This window comes from Silene latifolia, chromosome 7, assembly GCF_048544455.1.
Source record: "Silene latifolia isolate original U9 population chromosome 7, ASM4854445v1, whole genome shotgun sequence".
NCBI classification, from domain to species: Eukaryota; Viridiplantae; Streptophyta; class Magnoliopsida; order Caryophyllales; family Caryophyllaceae; genus Silene; species Silene latifolia.
In genome coordinates, this window is record NC_133532.1 from 29,826,339 (window position 1) to 29,833,202 (window position 6,864).

The following is a 6,864-nucleotide window of genomic DNA, read 5'->3' on the forward strand; positions in this document are numbered from 1 at the left end:
TGTGTTATTCTTGAGATTACGTTATAAGATAATAGTACTTCATATTGTTTCTACTCGTTCAACTGTGTGAACACTTAGAGGAACAATCAAGTGCTTTCTTAGTAACTTAAGTTAGTCAAATCGAATATCTAGTGATATTCAAATCGAGTTATAACTAGAGTTAGTTATACGAGTGGGTTGATATATTTGTAATCTGGAGAAAGGTACTAAAATGATTAATAGAGAATAGTGGACGTAGGCTTCGACGTGTGAAGCTGAACCACTTCAAATATCATGTGTCCTTACAATTTTCTTTATCGTTCATTTCATTACATTTATTCATCGTTCAGTTAATTAGTTAAAATTTATTCAATAAACTTTAAGTAATTAATTATTTAGATATAAAATAAAAAGTGGGCATAAGTTTTTAAATACTCAATTCACCCCCCCCCCTCCCCTCCTCTCTCTCTCTCTCTCTCTCTCTCTCGAGTATTTCGACTTGGATAGACTCTTCAATCCATTTGAAAAAGTTTAATACCATGATGTGGTGTAAAAGCTATGAGCATTCGTATGGCCTCATGTCTAGCTACCGGTGCAAAGGTTTCATCATAATCGATTCCCTCTTGTTGGTTGGTTATAACCTTGCACCACTAGTCTAGCTTTATTCCTTACGATTTCTCCACTATCATCAAGCTTATTGCGAAAGACCCATCTAGTACTAATTACAATACGATTAGATGGTCTAGAGACAAGATGCCATACCTCATTCCTCTTGAATTGATCTAGCTCCTCTTGCATGGCCGTCACCCAACATGAGTCATTAAGAGCAATGGTGATGTGGCTAGGTTTGATTTGTGAGAGGTAGGCATTGTAGGCACCAAAGTTTTGGAGGGATGACCTTGTTTTTACTCCTGATTCAAGGTCACTAGTCAGATTTGTGAGAGGATGGGAGCTTTGGTGTTTCCATTTTCTTGGAACAATGGTGTTGGAGGCTTCATTTGTTTCGTTTGGTTCTAGGAACTGTTGCATGAGGGTGATTTTGTGAGGTTTTTTGTGGATCAGTTTCTGTTTGAGTAGTGAATGGTTCACTACCATCCTCATTCCCCTTGTATGAGTTAGCTCTATTTTGAGATGAGAAAGGGTTAGTTCCCCCTGAATTTTGGCCAACTTCTTCATGCAACAGAAGCTCTTACTGTTGCACAGCTTCCTCAGCCTCTTCCACCATGTCCATATCATGACGAATCATTCCATTTTCGAAATCATCATCCTCCTCTTCATCATCAGCCAACTTTTCGAGTACCAATGATTTTACCTCGTTTGTTGTCACCAAAAGTCACCATGCCACCTTTGTAGGCTTCTAGCGAGAGGAATTGGTTTTCTTTTCTCGTCATGTGACAAGAGCATCCACTATTTAAGTACCAATTGCTGCTGCCACTAATGCCTATACAAGATCAAACAGTTAGTTTGGGTCCCTTCTTGACACTAGCTTATTTCACCAAGTCTTTCTAGATCCATACCTTTTTAGCTAATTTAGTGTTCTTTTCTAGGTCACGTTTTCTCTTTTCACAATTGTTAAGCTCATGACCAGTATTACCACAGTAGTTACAAATAACATATTCAGGAAGTCCAGCGTACTTTCGTCTTCTAAAATCAGTTTCGCTTGGGTCCTGGTTTCGGATGCAACAGTGCGTGCCACTGTTGCATTTGAAACCAATTTCAGCATTCTTTAAAAGCTTTTCATACTCTTGGGACTATTTTAGAGGAAATTTTAAAATATTCTGACTTCCTTCCCACTTTAGGTAAAACATCTTAGCCTCATCTAGCTCTTTGGTTAATGTATTAATTTTAGCAAGATGATTAAGATTTAGTTGACTTACTTTGTCGAAAGCGTGTTTAGCATGTCTTACTTCATCACTAAGCAATAAGCCAATTTGCTCAAGTTGCTTGTTATCTCTTTTACACGAAGTGAGGTCAGCTAGGAGAGAGTCATGTTCCTTAGTTAGTGAGGACACATGTTTTGTGAGAGTCTCAATTTCCCTTTTAGACTCAGATGCAACAGTTGCATCATCTGTTGCATGGATTTGTTCATCCTTTTTCAGAGTTTCAATTTAAACAAGAAGGTCATCGTTTGATTTTTGCACTCGATTTAAAGCACTTCTAACATGACTTGACTCTTCGTTCAACATTTCAGCAATTTTGACAAGATCATCTTTTTTACTTTCGCATGTTGCAAGATCAATCTAGAGTTGGTCACGTTCTTTTATTAGTGATGACACAGTTTTGACGAGGGACTCATCTCCTTTGTTAGACACAGATGCAACAGTGCAGTGCTCTGTTGCATGTGTTTTATTAACCCTTTTAGCAAGAAACAAATTCTTTTTTCAGAGCTTTTTAATCTCCTTTTCAAGACTCAATGATGTACTAGGTTGATCAACCTTATTTAGACATTCTTTCAAACCAACATTTTCTTCGGCTATGTCTTCAATTTCAGTTTGCATAGCCTCCGATTTATTATTTTAGACACGACACTTATCAATGAATTGGTCTAAGAGGAGACAAACTTTGTCTTTAGAGAAAGATCGAATCTTTTTCTTGAGCTTATTTACCTCATTGTCTGAATCTGAATCTGAGTCCACGGAGTGAGACATAAGACATTTGACATTTTCTTTCTTTGTTGACTTTGGAACATCATTTATTGATTGAGGAGAGATGCACATTTGGCGTCTAATTCTTCCTCAAGGACATCGTCCGCATCGGAATCGGACATGCCCCAAATGGCTGTCATTACTTTGTTCTTGTATTGATGTGACTCATATTTGAGCACATTTAGTCCCCGAAGTAACCTCGTTCCCATGCTTTCCAGCATCTATTTGGGTCATTTCTTATCTTTATTTTCCCATTTTGCATATTCTTTGAGGTTTTGTGTCCTTGGTAGAAGAGGATTGCTATCCTTGCATTTATGGAGCTAAATAGATCGCATCTAATGACCAAGCATCGAAGAGGAGACCGACACTAGAGGCCTAAGCAAATAAATCAAATGAAATGGGCAATGATGAAATATTTGTGCATCCCTAAGACAGTCTCCACGGATTGTTAGGTAGCTAAGAATAAGAGAAGAACCCTGTCCCAGGATCCGGGCATCCCGAGCTCAGGACGATCGTCCCAGACCTAAGATCCGAGCCTTCCTGAGTCCCAGCCCGAGCGGATCCTCTTACAGACCCAAGCACAATCAAGGCCAGGACGCGCGTGTCCCTGTGGAGTCTACTCAGGCTGCGCATGTCCCTCGAGAGTTGCAAATTATCAAGCTTCTCTTAGGGTCTTAATCGTCATTTAAGCCCTTAGTAACCCTAATCCTTGTACTTAATTTTAGTATAAATACTCTATTGTACTACCTAGATTATCATCAAGCTTAGAATCAAATACTAATCTCTTCCTAAATCTCTTAATTTAGTCTTAATTCAAGTTGTAATACACATTTCAATATTAATCACATCTTAATCTTTTCTTAATCTCTCAATTGTTCTTAGTTTTAGTTGGGTAATTAGAATAATATTTTGGGTTTATTGGAGGATTGACAACTCTCCATCAATCATCAAGTTTTCTTCTATTATTCTTTGCTTTATTATTTGGACCATCTCAAGTTGGTATAATCCCTTTTACCTTTGCTTAATTATTGTTATTTCCATTACTTATTCATCATGTTTTGCTTTGTTAATATGATTGACATCCTTATTAGTATGTTAAACTTGATCATGAATGAGTAGTATCTTAAGCTAGGGTTAATGGGGAATTAGGGGAATCAATCATGAGATTAGATCTATGCTTAATTTAATATGCTTTCATAATTGAATGCTTGCTTGTTGTGATTTCAACCTATGCAAATGTTATGTTTGATGAAATGCTAGATTATGAAACCTTGCATTTTTTACCCATCTCTCATCTTTTCAATGAGGCTTGTAAGATATAAGTCAACTCGAGCCTTGTTAGACCATGCATAGAGTTGAATAAAAATAGACTAAGTCGACTTGTAGGTGTTGTAAAGTCTTGATCAACTCGGCTACGGAACCTAAATCTTCCTAGGAATTGTAAGACATACACTAACTCGATTCTATCAGAACAATAAGTTGTTTGCTTCTATTTGAGAACATGTTTGTATGATCTACTTCCATGATTCCCTTATGAACCCATGACACCCTAGTACCCTTAATCAATTGTTTACAAACCCCTTTAATTGCTTACTTTGTTTTCATTAATTTACATTCATCTTGTTTGATTAGTGAAGACCACATCTCATCTCAACCCAATTTGTGACACCCTAAGACATAACTACTTGCAATTAAAATCTTAAATCGATACCCGTCCCTTGGGATCCGACCTTTGCTTACTGTTCTACTAAGAGTAGTTTGTAAAGATATAAATATTCTTTTGGTTGCGATGACTAAGCTACACCATGTATTCTCTTTTAGAAAAATCACGCTTTTCTTTAGATTTGATGTCATTTCACTTAGGGCATTCTTTTATTTGGTGACCGTTGTCACCACATTTGAAGCAACCCATAGTGGAACTAGATCTTCTTTTGGGAAAACGTCTTTTGCTAGTATTGTTGTTGAACCTTTGAGATCCACGACCATTGATTATGCCCGCCATGTTTTTAGTGAACATAGCAAACTAGTAATCTCCATCCTCCTTATAACTTGAGAGAGCATTGAGAGCGAGTCCCTTTCCCTTAGAACTTTCACTAGAGCGTTTTGTGAGTGTAAGCTTATGAGCCATGAGTGAGCCCATAAGTTCATTAAGGGAAAGTTAGGCAAGGTCTTTAGCTTCCTCAATAGCCGTCACTTTCGGTTGCCACTTTTCAGTTAAGCTTCGAAGGATCTTTCGGACTAAATCCTCGGACTCAAAACTTCTACCTAGACTCTTGAGATCATTAACAATACTAGAGAAACGTGAAGATAGACTATTGATTGACTCGTCTCTTCCAATATTAAACATCTCATATTGTTGCATGAGAAGGTTGACACGGTACTTCTTAACTTGTGACGTTCCCTCATAAGCTAAGCTTAGGGTGTCCCAAATGTCTTTAGCCGAGGAGCATCCGGATATCTGGTTTATCTCTTGTTCACCAATGCCATATTGACGAATGGACATTGCTTTAGAGTTTTTCTCGACTTTCCTATAATTGGTTTCAACATATTTGTCCTCACTTTTGAAGGACTTAGTGCCATCGGCATTAGTCACCTCAATTTTGAGGGGACCCTTTTGAATGATCAACCAACAATCATAGTCCGTGCCTTTGACACAGTGTTCCATGCGGTGTTTCCATCAAGCATAGTTTTCTCCCTTAAACATGGGATACTTATTATGTTTTGAATCGTTCATAACTATAGGATCAACTCTTTCGTTTTAACCAATATCAAGAGCACGAGGCTCTGATATAATTGAAGAGTTAAGAACGATTGAACACCTAAGAGGGTAGGGGGTGAATTAGGTGTACCTTTTAAAAAATTTCTCGTTTACTTGATTAAAAATAAACACAAGTAAAAACTATTAAGTACTAACTTGAGAAACTTAATGGATAGTAAGTTCACAAGAGGTACATCAGGTCTATGCAACAGTATGATGGACTATTGCACAACACTGGCAACGAGATAGGTAGATAAAAATGCAAAGGATAAACGAATGTAAAAGTAAATAAACAAACAAGACGATGTTTAAAAAATTGGTTCAGCTCCTACTCTGGAGCCTACGTCCAACCGTTATTTTATTGCTTGTTTAGAAATTTACTCAAACTTAACTAAACCCCTTACAATGAAAATAACTCGCCAACCTACTCCGGTTTCAATTGCTTGAAGCTACTCCGCTTCAAGACTTTCCCTTTCTCAAAGCTACTCCGCTTCAAGACTTAAAGTTCTATCTCAACGGTTTACAGAGTCAGAATCTCAGTGGTTCACTTAAGAACATGGAGATTACAATTAAGACCTAAACACGAGAATCATTGAACATATTCTTTATGCAACAGTGAAGCGAACTGATACTTGGAGATTTTAGAGCTTTTAAAAACAAGTGAAGACTTTTGAAAATAGAAAACGGTTTTGCAAATATTTGAGGAACAAAGCTTAAAATGCTGAAATGATTTTGCAAATGTTTTACAATGAGTGTTCTGAAAAGTCTTGCAATAAATGATAAAATGGGATGGCTATTTATAGAGGGAAGAAGTGTGTAAGAGAAGCATCTTAACACTACTTCACTCTAATGTCCATAAGTTTGTAAGATGTATTATCATTTAAAAATATAGAAGAACAATCAGATTTTTGAGGCTGAAGGTGGCTGCATATTTCCAAGGCAAGGAGTGTTTCCCATAAATTATGGGAACTCACAATTTCACCAAAAATGGAAAAGGCAAAAGACCTATTTTTAGCATGAAAAACCACTTGCATTAATAAGATTGGTATCTTTAATTTAACTTGTAAGCATATTCTTTTTGTTCTATTTGTTCTTCAGATTTGAGAAATGATATTCTTTTTGAACATAATAAAGCTTTTGAAAGGTTTTGAACACTTGTGAATTTTTCCGAAAATTCTCCATACGTTAGTACCGGAAACCAAGGTGCAACAGTCACAGGAACTGTTGCATGGTTTTGCAATCACTTATGCTTAAAGAGGATATGTTTAACTACCTCGTTTACAACATTCATTCTAGGCAATGGGCTTTCTTACCTTGCCTTCATCTTGATCATCTTGTTACTTTGATTAGCTTGTGGACTCTTTGATTGATCATCAATAGCTTCAATTTTGTTAAACAATTTAACTAAGAGGCAAACAATTAAATAACAAATTAAATTTGGCATCTTCAACCAAATGTGTTCTAACAAAGTTAAGTTCAGAA